Here is a 16,238-nt window from a genome sequence, read left to right on the forward strand (position 1 = left end):
GGGCCGTTGCTGGTTGGCCTAATGAGCTGCAGGCCTGTTCCGTTCTGGCCATGGCATAGAGGCATGGGGGATACTGTGCATGTGTCCTTGCATTGGATGTGGCCTGAGAGGCTTGTGCTGGCAGCAGTGACCTCAGCATCCCCTGCAGGGCAGGCCAGAGCAGCATAGGGACATTCAGCATGTGCCCTGGAGAGTGTGGCCATGGAAAGGTGCTTGCAAGGCATGGTGTGGTCAGCATGGTGAGATGCCTGGTTGCAGAGGAGCTGCAGCCAGGGACAGGCTCTGCATTGTGGCATCTTCTTCTTGTGGCCATGGAGTCAGAAGAAGGAACCATTTCTGTTTTCCCTTTGCAGCTGTGCAGGTGGCAGGCACAAGGGCAGTGGCAGCCAAGGCTTGGCCACCTTGCGTGCCTTTCCTCTTGTTGTCAGCTCCATAGAGGAGGAGCAGGGAGTGGCTGGCACTGTGCCTGGTGCTGGGGCAGCTGGAGCTCTGCTGTTTTGGCTCCTTCTCCTCTGGCAGAGCCCTGTGCCGGGAGAGTGGCTGAGGCTGGGCACTGGGAGGTCAGAGGCATGGCCGGTGTGATGGGGAGTGGTGCTTGTGGCTGAGGGGCAGGAATCCGGATTGGTGGAGGGAGAGGGGTGAGATGGCAGGGGAGTAACTTCATTTTCTGCTACAGTCAGCCCTGATGGGGTGTGTGGTGTGGGCAGAGGGGTCCATGGGCAGGTGGGTGTTTGGGAACACCCAGGCTGTCCCCCCCAGACCCTAGCCGAGCCTTGCTGGAGGCACAACTGTGGTGTGTGGTGACTCAGGGTCCACCCTGCTGCACCTTGTTGCTTCTCCCCACAGCTTTGAGCGGAGGTGACTGTGGAGAGACTGGTGAGTGAGCGGTGTCAGCAGACAGGGAGGGTGGGACTTTGGTGTCTTTGGGGCAGAGGAGTGACCCTGCAGAGACCCTGCCTCCTGCTGAGGGACTGTAGGGGCAGAGTGAATGTAGGTGAGCTGGAGATGGAGTTGGAGAGTGGATGTAGGCGAGATAAAGCTTTAGTGTAAGTGTAGTGTAAATGTAGGCCTGAAGAAGAATGGGAGAGCATTTTCTGTGGGGGTGGGGTCGTGCTGCCCCATGTTCTGCACCCCTAGACCACTGTGGGTTCACAAAGAGTCCTAGCACGGTGCATCTCCGTGTGCTGGAGGTACACAAGGAGCACCTGGCTCAGCGGGATGCATCGGAGTTAGGGCTTCAAGCCTTGTACAGAAAAAGGGACGGAATTCAAGTCCTGACGGACCCCTGGGAAGTGAGTGGGAGTAGGGAGCAATTCGAATTTCTGTATACGAGTCTCTGGGAGTGATTGTAAAAGGAGTACAGGAGTGCGGATTGTACAGGTGTCACGGTGGCCATGGCACACCTGAGTGCCCCAGCCCCGTGGGAGGGAGATGGGGATGGCTCATGGGCATGATACGCTCCCTAGGTTAGGGTGACAAAAGAGTAAGTCCCATGATCCCTTGCCCGCTGGGTCATTTGTAGGGACCAAGCTTGTCAGCCATTCACTACTCTTCCCCTCCTCCCCTGATGACAAATACGGTTTTGGTTCCAGAATGTTTTTCTTTGTCCCCGTTAGAGGAAATAGCTGATTGGAGTTCTATATAGTACTGTTATCAAAAGTGTTGTCGTTCAAAAATCTCCCTTTCCCTATTGGCTCCCCTAGCCTCCTCCTTCCCTTTCTCCTCCCACTATAACTGTTGCTGCATGAGTGTGCTTGGGGCCACTCTGTTGCTGCCTCCAAGTCCTCTCCTACTCCCTTCATGCCTCCTCTCACCCTTCAATAAACCCTTCTTGGAGCACCGGCAAAGTGGACTGCGTCTCTCGTTTCTCTTCTGCGACCCATCGACAGCTTTTCAGCTCCCTCGGAGCCCTGATTGCCAGCTCCCGTGGTCTCTCCCTTCCACGAGCTCCTGGGTCGTGTGGCACCCACAGAGGCTACCTCCACATACAGGGAGTACAGGGAGGGAAGAAACAGAAAGCTAGTGACTCCAAGACCTGAGATACTGGGGCCACCTCAGATGTGATCCGAGGTGTGTAGTAGTGCAGCAGCCCGAGGCTGCTGATCCCGAGTCCCAACATATAGAGTTACATCCCGTACAAGCGGATGCCTCTCCTGACAACATCTCCTGGGACTCGGAGGAGGCCGGGCTGTAGGCTGCACTCTCCCTCCCTCCAAAAGTTTGTGTTAAGTTTATTGGTTCTAAGTTTGCTGTACCCTCCCCTGCTCCTCCCCTGTTGCTGCCTACCCCCAGAATGTTCTGTTGCTGCCCCGCTCCCATTGGTTCTATGTACTCCCTGCCCAGTTATGCCTGATTTGCTCCCTATGATGTATTCCCTTCCCCGGTTGGTCCCGCCCCTGATCTCCGCCCCAAGAAACCCCGTAGCCCCCCTTAAAAGGTCGTGTCCTGCCCGCGCTCGGGGCTGCTCGGCTCAGCAACCCAGTTGCTAGGGAACCCCCTCCCGTGCCTCGCACCGGGACTCCCTGCCGAGTTGCCTCGAGGGCTCGAGTGACGCACCTCCCCCGCCTGCCTCCTCAATAAACTGGTGCCTTGCTCGCCTTCGCCTGCCTGGGACTGCTTTACTCTGAGGGCATCCGGCCCAATTCGTCTTGCTCGCGCGGCTGGCACTGGCCATTGCGCCGGGGTCTCCTCGACCAATTGGGCGACCCTGAGGCAAACCCCCACTGCCACCCTACTGCGGCTCGAAGGATCTGGACCGCCTGCCCGGAGAGCCTGCGGGGTCCCTCCTTGACCGTGCAGGAGCTCCGAGAAGCCCGTACGAGGCTAGGCGCACGAAGCGGACCTTTTAAACATTATTAGAGGTGGGCGAGGGGGAAGTCAGTCTTTGGGGCTGACCACTCGGGTACCATGTTTGGCCAGGTGGTGTACATAAAGAGTGTACTCTGGGGAGACCGGTGAGCTGAGGTACACAGGAGGGAGGGATTCAAATTTAGAATGTGATTCTCTGAAAAAAGCAGGTATGTGATGTGTGTGGACTGCAGTAGAGAGAGTGAAAAGGAGAGTGAGCAAAGCGCGCTGGGGCTCTGGGGGGTAATAGGGAATTTTTGTTTGGGTGTATTTTATTGATGTGTGTGTAAGAGTGGACTCCAGGCGGTAAGAAGTGGTGTGAGCAGGTAGTGGTAAAACAGGAATCAAAAAGAGAAACTTTAAGGGATAAACCAAAGTTGTTTTTTTTTTTGTAGATTGAGAGGGTAAAATATGGTCTGGAATATATGGGCTCATTACTGGAAGATCTGAGTTGTTTTGAGGGTGGGAAAAACGTTTTGGCAGGAACGCTATCTTACGTCCTTTCTTTTGTGAGAGTGGGAACGCCATCTTTTTTCTTTTGTCTAAGGGTGGAAATGCCACCGTTTTGTTTTATCTAAGGACGGAGAAGCCGTAGTATTTGGGAAAGTCTGGGAAGAAAAGGGATTGTTAAATGTTGCGGTGGCTCTTGCTCAAATGAGCACGAGTGACCAGCTGCCAGGGGCAGCAGCCATTGAAGAAGAGTCCTGAGTATGAAGTGAGGCTTTGGTTATTGAAGAAGAGTCCTGAGTATGAAGTGAGGCCCTGTGGCTGGTGTCATGAATATGCACCAGGCAGCGAGCTCATTGGCCCTGCACATCTCTCCTCCCATATCCTCTATTTTGTCATCCTTTTGGAAAGTTCTTCTTTGTTCTCCCCAGGCGGGCTCCCCCATTGGTTTTTCGAAGATCGTATCCTCCCCTGTTGTATCCTCATTGTTCAATGTCCCTGTCTATCTCCCCTAAAGCCTCCCTTGATTGGCCCCATATCTCCCCCCTCTCAAGCCAGTGTCTCAGTGTGCTCAAGGCTCTTGAGCCCCAAATCCTTGTACCTCTCTGTTCCCTGTGACCTTCCCTGCCGGCTACCTGCTAGTAAAACTTTGGATTCTGGACTCAAGCGCCTGCATTTCTGTGTCTCCACCTTGGTTCCTGCTTGCCTCCATCCCCTGAGACTTTGTCGTCTAGCCAGCGAGCTTCACTGCGGCGGCGTGTCTAGCCAGCGCTCGGCGCGGCGGCTTGCCTTTTAGTTGTGGCTTCAAGGCCCATTGCCCGATCTGAGAGAGCGAAGCCGCAGTTTTAACTCAAGAGGGAAGGGGCTGGAGAAGTGTAGAGGGGCAGGCCTCAGTGGTTGGTGTCAGCCAAGCATATTTCCCGCCAGAAGACCAAGACTCCTCCTCGTGGGAGGGGTCCGGGGGCAACATTGAGGTCTAGCTCCCTGCCCTCTGTTGAGGGTCAATGCTGTGGGCCTGCCTGACTCTCTCCCTGAGGAGCTGGACTCCTTTGAGGAGGAGCTGGTGGTGGAAAAAGAGATTTGACTCTCCGCCCTCCTCCCCTCAAACTTTGAGTTTTCCTAGTTGTTGGTTGGTTAAAAGTTTGCTACCCCTCCTGATTTGCGTACACCCCCCTCTTTCCTGGAAAGGTCGTTGCTGCTTGTTTTGTGATTGGCTGTTCGCGCACCCCCTTCCCTGCATGTTGATTGATTTGACCTGCCCCCAATCAACTCTTCCCTCCACTGCTCCCTATTGGCTACTGCCCCTTCTCCCATCCCCTTCTTCCCTCCCTTAAAACCCCCTGCACAGGGGCCCTCCATTAAAGGCTGGTTTTTTGGGACTTCCTCCGTCTCTCGGTTCTTTTTGTCGTGCATGGTCGTTGACATCAGGTGCATCTACCACTCACCGGAGACTGAGCTCGCTCGGGGTGAATCAGCCGCCCAGGTTGCCCGCATTGTGGAAGACTAGCCGGGGCTTCTGGCAGAGGGCAGCGCAAGGCCTGGCCAGATGACAGTCGCAAGCCTACTGGACTGCGACAGCCCTCCTCCTGGAAAGTTCTGAGTTGTTACTGGTTTAAAGTTCTGCTGTACCGTCCCTGCTTGCCAGAATGTTCTGTGTTCCCTAAGTTGTGATTTGCCTATGTGTTGCTACCCACCCCTCAAGAAATTTGATTCGCCCCCTGACGCTGTGTCCGCCCCTTTGCTGCACCACGTTGGCCCTTGCCCTTCACTCTGCCCTACTTTCCCCCCTCAAAACCCGCTGTCGGAACTTCTGCAGCAGGCTCTCTCCCTCATCTCTCAGTGTTCCCAATCCCTGTTATAATAAAGAGAGCTTCAGGGAGATCCTCCCCGCAACCCTTCACCTCTGTGTCTTGTTTCCTCCACGCCATGTTAGTGCCTCTCCAGGAGCTGTGCTCCCTCCTCACGAGTCACCCGTGTTGCCTCGGAGGCGCCTGCAGCAGGCACCCTCAGGCTTGGCTAGCCCACATCCTCGGCTGAGGGTCGTACGGAAACCCAGCTGATGGCAATAGAGAAGTATGTTGTTGTAGAAGTAGTATGTTAGAAGTATGTTATAGAAGAAGGTAGTATGTTGTAGGAGAAGTGTTCTCTGATGGAAGAATGGCTTTTGAACGCCCCAGTAATTGGGGCAGAGTGCCTTTGGAGAATGGGAGAAGTCTTTACTAAGGAGGTGGGGCACACCCAGTGTTGTAAGAAATGCTTAGTGACAAATGGCTTTGCTACCTGGTGGATACTGAGAGAGCCTGAGGTACATTGGGCAAAACGAAAGCCAAAGGGAGGAAAATAAGTCAGGAATCTCCGAGAGAAACTGCAACTACGCTGCAATCCCTGAAGTGTCCCGATTCTGGAGAACATAAACAAGGAAGAGTGGTTTTGGAAAGCCCCATGGGAATTGTTTTGGATCTGACAAGAGAGAACATACCCCGTGTTACCTCCCTGTTGCGGTGCCCTGGTGCAGGTGAGCGCCTCGGGTTCAGGGTGCCGTGGGAAAACCCCTGAGGAGTCATGGACAATTGGCCCCGCTTCTCTCCCCTCTCCTATTCCATATAAGGTTTTGTTCTAAAAGTTTCTCCTTTGTTCTCCAGTTAAGTTGTTAGCCATTGGTTATTTTGGATTTTGTACCCTCACCCTCTGTGCCCCCATTAGACCAACCCTGTGTCAGTCATCCGTCCTCTGTACCCCATTGTCTCAAGTTTCCCCTCCCCTTTTCCGGTACTGTAAAAGCTGCTGCACAGCACAGAGCAGTGCCATTTTGAGCATCCCTACCTACCTTCCTGACCTCCCTGCCCAACCCTCAATAAACCCTTCTTCTACATTGCTCAAAATTGCCTACGTTTCTTGCTTTCACCATCTGATCTCCGACCTCCGCAGCTCCTGCAGGAGCGCAGCTTTTCCCATCTTTCCATCTACTGCCCCGAAGGGCAAGCTGCCGCTGCCTGGAGAAAGTCTCACCGCCCGGTCACCCCAATTCTGAACTGAGTCAACGGGTCCCTGGGACCCGACAGATGGTGCCAAAACCCGGGAATCGGGTGTTGACTGGACTGACCTTCACTGAAACGGACTTACAAGCAGCCACAGTGCAGCTCGCACTTCAAAGTGCTGAGCTCCTCAGGAGCCAGCACCTTAGCCGACACAGAGCAGTTTCGGTGGGCGATCGGAGATCCGCACCTCAACCCAGATTCTGTTGCCAGCAGTGGAGCATCGAGTGGCTACCGAGTGTGGGATGTCTCAAGCTGCCGAGTTTAGGATAAGTTGTCCGGGGGAGCATTGGGAAGAGAGGGTTCCTCTTGCCGGTCCCCCGAGGCACGCCCTAGGTGGACTCAGCTGTCGAGTGCCGCGGAGTAGGTGACTCCATTAACCAGCCGGGGGCAGTGAGTGCCTGCTAGTTGCTGGTCCCTTCCCTTTTGCTTTTTTATATTTTTACGGGTGGGTGTGTGGCGTCTTTGGGTTACTGCGGGTTAGGACCTCCAAGTGGCAAGATGGGCTGCAAGGCGTCTAAATCCGCAGTAGCTCAACAAGAAATGTATTTTGATTTATCCAAAATTTTTGTTGAGAACAAAGTCTTTATTTTCCCCCCAAGAGTTAAGGTGTTTTGTTCGTTGGGTTTTTGTTCACCACCCCCCCAAAGCTGCAGATGCAGTATATGATTTGGACTATTGGGGAGAGGTGGGGAAGAAGTTATTTGCAGCGGGTAAGGCAGGGGACAGATCAGCGAAGCGGGTCTTTGCCCTGCATGCCCAGGTTTTTAATTTCGTTAGGAAAACCCTTTCCCTTCTTGAACTGTCAGTCTCTCTTTCACGTCCTTACCCCTACTCTCGTAACACTACTGACCTTCCTAGGAATAGGCAGACCAGTGCAGCCCACTCCGACGTGCCTGGCCGCCTCCAGCCCCAGGGCACTTCTCTGTCTCTTTCTTTCCCTGGTCCGGGTGAGGACAGCCGCTTCACCCAGACCCCTTTCCCAAGCCCTCTTCCCTCATCCCCTTTTCCTGAGATTTCTCCATTGAATAACATTGACAAAGATGGTGCGAGCGCGCGAACTAAGGCACACCCCTCTTTCCCTAACTCCTCCCTTCGCGTCACTTTCCTTAATACCGATCCTCCCCCTTCCCTTCCTCTTCCTGTCCTGTCTTTCCCCGCCCAACTCACGTCACAGAGGAGTGGCGAGCCGTGGGAAAGCCACATCCCTGGTTTCCCACGACTGCCCCTCCTGGAGATGACGACATCCGGTCGCTATTTTAGCAGCGCCGGAAATTCTCTAGTGTCAAGATCCGGCTGCCATCTTGGCGATTCCGGGGGAGATAGGAATTCCATTTCTTTTGCTACCCCTGCACAACGCGGACAGCGTTCCCCTCTTCCTACGCAAAGCAACCCCCCAAGACAAACCCAGAAAACCTTTCCTAACCCTGGCAACCATGCTCCCCAAAAACTGCCTGTCACATGCCTTAGATGTGGCCAGATCGGTCACTTGGCGCGGAACTGCCCTGCACCCTGTCCAGTGTCTAATACATCTTCTCTGAGTTCTTTCGTCCCAGGGCAAGTTCCACCCACCATACCACCTGCACTGCCAACCCAGATGCAAACACCTTTGCCTGTCATCGCTGCGCCAGCACCAACTCCAACACCGACACTGTGGAATCCTGCTGCTATCACCGAGTTCCAAACAAAAAAACTAAATGATCAGTGCAAAGGAGCGATGCGCGTGGAAACAAGTGTCGCTCCCGCGGAGACTCAACCACCAGACTTGACTTCATTACCGGACATGACGCATTCACCTGATTTCACGGACTTTACAGACTCCTCGTCCAACCCATATGCTTGGTGGACGGAGAGAGTCAGCTTGTCAAGACCTTACCTCATGTGCGCACTTCAACATCAGGGCTCACACAGATCCGTAAGGGGTCTGGTCAACACAAGAGCGGACGTCACGATTCTGTCACGGGATGTTTGGCCCAGCAGCTGGCCACTGAGATCCGCCTCACTACCAATTGGGGGAGTGGGCGGGCAGTCTTTGGCACAACAGAGCGCACAATCTATTGAGATCATGAACACAGAAGGCACAGCAGCGCACGTCCGTCCATACATCATGGACGTGCCATTCAATCTCTGGGGGAGGGGTTTGTTGTCCCAATGTGGGGCTCAAATCTACATCCCGCCTGAACATCAGGATTTTTCAGTGGGGTCGCTGAGGAGCGCGCCACCCCACGGTTGAATTGGCTCACGGATGATGCCTTGTGGGTCGACCAGCGGCCCTTGGCGGAAGAAAAATTAGACGCACTCGAGTCCCTCGTTGCAGAACAACTGGGAAAAGGGCACATCACACCAACTCACAGCCCATGGAACTCCCCCATCTTTGTCTTGTGTAAGCCAGGCAAAGATGAGTGGAGACTCCGCCATGACCTGAGGAGTATCCATGCAGTCATGGAGGACATGGGGTTCGTCCAGCCAGGTTTACCATCTGCTGCCATGTTGCCCAGAGATTGGAAATTATGTGTGGTTGATCTGAAGGACTGCTTTTTTCATACTCTGTTGCATCCCGTTGATGCCCCAAGATTTGCATTTTCAGTGCCCTCGCGGAACTGTGCCTCTGGAATGCGCCGGTACCATTGGACTGCCTTGCTTCAAGGCATGAAAAATTCACCAACAATATGCCAATGGTACGTTGATAAAATCTTGGCGCCGGTGAGAGCACAGTCCCCGGGGGTGCACATTTATCATTATACGGATGATATCCTTGTGTGTGCAAAGGACCAAGAGCAGCTGAATGTCACCATGGCTCTGGTCTCCATTGCACTTTCAAATGCTGGGTTTTCCATCAGGCCAGATAAGACACAGTATGTCAATCCGATCAAATATCTAAGCCTCACCATCACTGATCGCACCATTGTCCCACAATCACTGGTCATCACAAACGAGCCAAAAACACTGTGTGAACTGCACAGCCTGTGTGGGTCAGTCAGTTGGGTGCGCCCATTATTGGGCATTTCCACCGAACAGCTTGCACCACTTTTCAATTTGTTGCGTGGAAAGGGGGAGCTGGACTCTCCTCGCTCCTTGACCCCTGAAGCGTGCCTCTGCATTGCCAAAGTACAGCAGGCATTAACACAGAGGCAGGCCCACCGGTGTGACCCCAAACTTCCGTTTCAGTTGATAGTTTTGGGAGAAAAGCAGTTCACCCATGGCATGATATACCAGTGGGACGTGACACTGAAAGACCCTTTGATAATAATTGAGTGGGTCTTCTTGCCGCTTCAGTTGGCAAAAACCTTGACAACTGCTCAGGAATTGGTCTCAAAGGTCATCCGGAAAGCGAGGCTGCGACTGAGGGCCCTTGCAGGTTTGGACTTTATGTGGATCCAGCTGCCTTTTGCAGCTGAAGAATTGGAACTTCAATTTTGTGAACCTCTGCAATACGCTCTGGAGGGTTTTATGGGGAGAAAAAAAAAGTTACTTAACACCAATTTTCAGCTCATCAAAAAAGTGTTCCTTTCAAAAAATCCAATTAAAGGCGCACTGACCATTTTCACTGATGGCTCTGGAGCTTCTCACAAGTCAGTGATGACTTGGAGAAACTCCATGACACAGCAATGGGAGGCTGATGTCAAGGTGTTCCCTGGATCACCTCAGGTTACGGAACTTGCTGCAGTGGTCAGGCTCTTTGAGAGATTTGAGGAACCATTTAATTTGGTCACTGACTCGCCATACATTGCTGGAGTCGCCCTCAGAGCAGAGAATTCGGTTCTAAAGGAAACATCCAATTTAGCAGTACTCAATTTGCTTCTGAAGCTCACTGGAGCCATCTCCCGTCGGAAGCAACGATACTTTATAATGCACATTCGATCCCACACAGACCTGCCACAACCCATCTCAAAGGAAAATCAGAGAGCAGATTGCCTTGCCGCCACAGCCCTGTCGACCAAAGTGCCAGACACTTTTGGGCAAGCAAAGCTATCCCATTAATTTTACCACCAGAACAGCGCCGCCTTGGTGAGGATGTTCGGCATCTCCAAAGATCAAGCTCGCATGGTCATTCTCACGTGCCCAAACTGCTCCAGAGACCAACTGCTGGCACACCTTTCAGGTGTGAACCCGAGAGGAACAGAGAGTTGCCAAGTGTGGCAAACGGATGTGACACACTACCCAGAGTTTGGCAGACTTAAGTATGTGCATGTGTCCGTGGACACATTTTCTGGTGCCATCCACGCATCAGCCCACGCCGGGGAGAAGGCCAAAGACTGCATTCAACATCTCATGTTTGCCTTCTCCAGTCTCGGTGTGCCAGGCCAAATTAAAACAGACAATGGGACCTGCATATACTTCTGCCAAGTTCCGACAGTTTTTAAATGAGTGGGGAGTGTCCCATGTTACAGGCATTCCTCACTGCCCCACAGGACAAGCGATAATTGAGAGAGCACACCACACTTTAAAAACCGTGCTAGCGTGGCAGAGGGGTGGACATGAGGTCAATACGCCCCAAATGAGACTAAGTAAGGCACTTTTTACAATCAGCTTTTTAAACAACTCTTTTGACGAGCCTTTGCCTGCGGTTTTCAGACATTTTGCGAATGATTAAAGCTCAAAGTTGAAAGAAAGACCTCCAGTGCTAGTGCGAGATCCAGAGTCCTTGATGATTCAAGGACCATTTCCCCTTATCACCTGGGGACGGAGCTACGCATGTGTTTCCACCCCAGCAGGCCCAAAATGGATCCCCAGCAAATGGGTGAAACCCTACTATCCCAAAGAAGGTAGGAAGAAGATCCACTTTGCCACCAAACGAATAAAACCTGACTGGACAATTCTCTTCATAGGGTGGAAAAACAAAAAGCGCAAATCACCCAACATGACCGGGATTCCCTCAGAGTCCCATCTAACTGGACTACTTACTGTTGATCTCCCCGAATGTTTGCCCCCTAAACCTACAGCAGGACCCTTCCCCCCACCTTACCCTTTATAACGGAGACCGACAAAAGACCCTATATTCCTCCGTCTGATTTTAAATTTCTGTGATCTGCTAATTTATATGTTTTCTGTTAAAGGTCGGTGATGGCACCGAGCACCCCAGCAAAGAGGAGTTCCCATGGCCCAAGGCTGGAGACTCTCGAGCTGGGCAGCCTCGGTTGCCAAATCGATTGCCTGGATTCTTTTAAGTATTTTTCTGATTATCATTAGTTAGACCATTTTTAAAGTGTTATTTGTTAAATACCTTTTTTCTATTTTTTTAAACAAGAAAGGGGGAGATGTTGCGGTGCCCTGGCGCAGGTGAGCGCCTCGTGTTCAGGGTGCCATGGCAAAGCCCCTGAGGAGTCATGGACAATTGGCCGTGTTTCTGTCTCCTCCCCTATTCCATATAAGGTTTTGTTCTAAAAGTTTCTCCTTTGTTCTCCAGTTAAGTTGTTAGCCATTGGTTCTTTTGGATTTTGTACCCTCCCCCTCTGTGCCCCCATTAGACCAACCCTGTGTCAGTCATCCGTCCTCTGTACCCCATTGATTGTCTCAAGTTTCCCCTCCCCTTTTCCGGTACTGTAAAAGCTGCTCCACAGCACAGAGCAGTGCCATTTTGAGCACTCCTACCTACCTTCCTGACCTCCCTGCCTGACCCTCAATAAACCCTTCTTCTGCCCTGCTCAAAATTTCCTGCGTTTCTTGCTTCCGCCATCTGATCTCCGACCTCCGCAGCTCCCGCAGGAGCGCAGCTTTTCCCATCTTTCCACCCACTGCCCCGAAGGGCAAGCTGCCGCTGCCTGGAGAAAGTCTCACCATCCTGATTCCGAACTGAATTTCCCGTCACCCCAATTCCGAACTGAGTCAATGGGTCCCTGGGACCCGACACCTTCATGGTGGAAGGGCAGTTGTACCCTGGGCCTTACACAGCTGGGATTCTTTTTATTACGAGAGCAGGAGAGACCTAGGCGTCCCACTGTTCAGTGACCTAAGGCGGGAGAAGAGGCAAATGACAAAATCATCTCAAAGGTGGGGATCCGTAACCAAACTTCCTCTGCCCTAGAGCAAATAATACGACAGCAAAAGCAGACAAGAGTAGCTGTATATCAGAACCAATTGGCATTGGGTTATCTGTTGGCTGAGGTAGGTGGAGTGTGCAGAAAATGTAGCGCATCAAACTGTTGGCTAAAGATTGGTGGCAAGGGGGATGCAGTTTTAGGCATAGCTTGGAATATTTGAAAGATCCCAGTCCAAAAGTGGAGCTCGGCCCTTAGGGTCAACTGGTGGGAAGGTTGGCTGGGTTTGGGGTGTGGCACGAAGTTGGGGTTCTTCCTCTTACGTTCCCTAGCGGGAATAATGTTTCTCCCATGCATGATCCCTTGTATAATTAAACTGGTCACTCTTACTGTCTGAAGGATGCAAAAGGCCACTACAGCTAAGAAAATCCTGCTGTTAGAATGGGAAAACAATGCTAAAAGAACCTCTCAAGATGCAGAACTGATCTGAGGAAAATATGAACGTTTCCATAAAATTAGGGAAATATACGTAAGTCAAATGAAGTCCAAAAGAGAAAAGGCGGGATTGTTATAAATTGCAGAACGTGAAACTGACTTCTGTATGTTAAAATTGTTAATGAGGTTAAGAACACGTTAATGAGTAGATTGGGTAATCACTCCTGTTGTAGTTAATAAGTAATGGATAGCTTGAGTAGTATGTTAAAATGGTCTGGTTATAGTTGTCATGTTCCCCTCCCTTTTATTGTTACAAATACCCTGGTTGCAGTAGGCAGGGTTTTTTGTTACCACGTTTAACTGATGATGTTTAATAATTATAACGAGAGTGGGGACAAAATGGCCAGCAAAAATCAACGGAGACCTCCCAGAATGTTACAAGTGTCAATCAGGATGCCAGTGAAGGGGAGATCCCTCCCAGTCTCACAACCAAGTGTGCTCCATGGGGGTGAACCCGGGTCAGGCCACCCCAAATGCGTGGGCAAAGGGGCAGGTTGGGAACATCAGAACCTGTGATGTATCTATAAACTTATCTACACTTCTTGATTGACACTCTATAAAGGTGGCGTGACACACACTCCAGCCTGAGCCTTTCCAGATGTGTCCTGCAGCAACAGATGGGGAGAAAACCCCTTTATCTGTTTCAGAGGAAACGTGAACCTGAAGTTTTGTCCAAATGAAATGGTGTAAAATTCATCTGCACCAGGAGATGCAGTGCTTGTTTCCCTGTCATCCTCCTCTGCCTTTTCCATTGGCACTGTCCTGGGGCAATGCTGTCTCCGCCACAGCTGGCAGCACCTTCCCCAGGCCTTTCCTCCTCCCTCCTTCCACTCTCTTGCCTAGAGATAGAATTTTGCTCTTTGCCTTTTTCAGGGTTGTAATTTACACATTTTTAAGCTCGTGGAAGCGTGGTCAGAATTTATTCTGCTGTCGCGGTGGAGTGTTAGGAAGCAGCACAGCTGGAATAGCTGCAATACCGTCTGTAGGCAATAATCTTCAAATTGCTAGGAAAAAAAATGGGCATAACCAAGATATCTCTATCATCTCACCCTAATTGAACTAATGTCGCTTTTGTTTTGATATGAAGCGTAATGGATTAAAAAAATACTCAGAAATTGAACTAGCATGACTGTCTAAAAATATAAATAATGATGTCTTTGATCTGGTTTGTCTTTGAGCAAGAAAAACTTACAGATTATGGCATGGAATATTTAGAATCTAGACACTGAGCAGGAATCACAAGGGGGATTTTTTTTTTACCTTATCAGCATGTCAAGGCATTTGTGTATGTCCACAAGTGATTGTGAGCACACATAAATGACATTGGGTGGTAGTAAAGCTTCAGAAGGTCCTAAAGAGAAGTGTTGGACAGTGCCTGCTGAGAAAAAGAGTTATGCAAGTAGAAAATATACATATATGTATATAGCTTCGAAAGTACCACCTACACATCTAGCTCTTCAATATTTTTCACTTTTATTTACTTTCCTGGCCAAAATATTTGATCTTAAAATAACTGTATATGGAAATAGGTAACATGACTGATCCAGCTGGTGCACAGAATTTCTTTTTATAATGCAGTTAATTTGCAGTTAGTGCAAAATTTGCACTCACAGTCCAATCCATGTCCACAATTTCATACTGTCATGGTTGGAGGATGAGATGGTCCTTTTCAGAAGATGAAGGAGAGAAGTGATATGTCTATTAGCTACAGGTGGTTTCATCATTCTCTGAGCTCCAAGGGATTGGTGCTGCAGTTCCTGAGTGCCTCAAGCTTGCACTGTTTTTCAGTGATGAGTGGATTGCTGTTTGCTTTCAAACTGCAGCTGCAGGGAAGAGGACAGGTGGGAAAAGGGAATCACTGGAACCAGAATGATCTTTGGAAGGTCAGGTTGAAATGAATGGGTGATCACAGCCTGGCCCTAGACTTTAAAGGTTCTGGGGACTGCAGACAGCAGACTGGAGAACAAAAGTGGGGAAAAGGGAAAGGAAGCAACGTGCCAAATAAATACAAAGATAATAAGGAATAAAAGCAAAAATTATAAACCGAGTGAGGAATGAGAAAGGATTAAGCAAAACCATATGAAAAAAAAATGATGCAAGAATGGTTTTTGATTTGTGAGGTGTTTCAAAAACATTTGTCCTGCATTTCAAGACAGATTATTTTTTTAACTATGTCTTAGTATTTGACAGCAAAAGAATTTTGGGCCTGATTTTGGGCATGATCCCTGGTGGTAATCTTGGTATAATATGTAATAACTATGTGATATCAGAGAGATACAGAACAATTTAATAAGGGCTGACTCTGATTTTTTTTTTTTTTTTTAATGTGGCTTTGGGTCTCAAATACATCTCTAAGTGAAAAACATGATGAAAACTTTATATCTCAAAATGGAATTATCTGTGATTTGAAAACATAGGTAAAAAAGGCATTCAGTGCTGGAATGAGTACGTTTTCTGCTTTATAAGAGTTAAAATACGTGTGTGTTTACCCTTGGAAACAATCTTCACTTAAGCGTGGCGTTTAGGAACTATTAGGTGGAAAAAAACACTTGCTGGGGTCATCAGGCAACTACTGAACATTCAGCATCTTCAGCCTTATAAACAGACATACACTTTGTTTGAAAAAGACCACAGCAGTGTTGTAATGACAATGCATTTTCTTCTTCAAAACAAAGTTTTGTCTGCATCATACTCCATTCAGAAATAATACTATCCAGGATATTTCTACCTTGGAAATTTCTGCCCACGGAAATGGGATGCTTCCCAGAAGTTGTTGGCTTCCTTATCTTTTCACTATTTCTCTTGCTACTGACTTTGAATTAGTTTCTTGGAATCTGAGCATCTTCTAAACTATTTTTTTCCCTGTACTAGGTATTAACCATTGTGTACAACAGTCAAGTCAATCTAAGCACAGAAGGCTTGTGTAAGAAACAATTTCTAGCTTATGCAACCAGTTGTGTCCCTTGGAGCCATTGGGCTGTAAATAGCACACAGTCACTGACATAATCAATCAGATGTGCTTTACTACATGTTTGTTTGTACTGTTGAAAATCAAGCTATCATCTGGTCATGTAATATCTGTAAAGTCCAAACATTCATTGGTTTTAAGTCATAGTAATCCTCGATTTTATAGATAGAGAGATGTATAAATACAGATTTGTTACTACAATGTTTCTAACTTTATACCATAATTATTTATTGTGTTATGTGTTCATACATGCACAAACATTTCTGCAAAGAATTCACCTCCACATCAGTGCAGCACCCATGGACTTAAATATGTTTTTTAATTCTGATTCCTGGTGCAGATAAGGAAAACAAACCAGTGCTACTTTCAGTGAAGTAGCTGCTTAAACATGCAGGGAAAGAACTGATGTAAACACAACATTTTATTTTATTTTTTTTTTTTTAATCTTCTATTTTGAATGTCTCAGTT

General features: G+C 49.4%; 1 long non-coding RNA gene across 1 annotated transcript; it reads left to right on the top strand.

The window, feature by feature from the left end:
- The first annotated feature begins 652 nt into the window (after nucleotides 1-652).
- On the top strand, nucleotides 653-3,056 carry LOC146424240 (uncharacterized). Its single transcript, XR_014847006.1, has 3 exons — nucleotides 653-1,365; nucleotides 1,996-2,070; nucleotides 2,862-3,056. It is a non-coding gene; the product is annotated as an uncharacterized LOC146424240 (long non-coding RNA).
- Nucleotides 3,057-16,238: the final 13,182 nt, after the last annotated feature.

Source organism: Lichenostomus cassidix, chromosome Z, assembly GCF_008360975.1.
Source record: "Lichenostomus cassidix isolate B80296 chromosome Z, HeHo_3.0, whole genome shotgun sequence".
NCBI lineage: Eukaryota > Metazoa > Chordata > Aves > Passeriformes > Meliphagidae > Lichenostomus > Lichenostomus cassidix.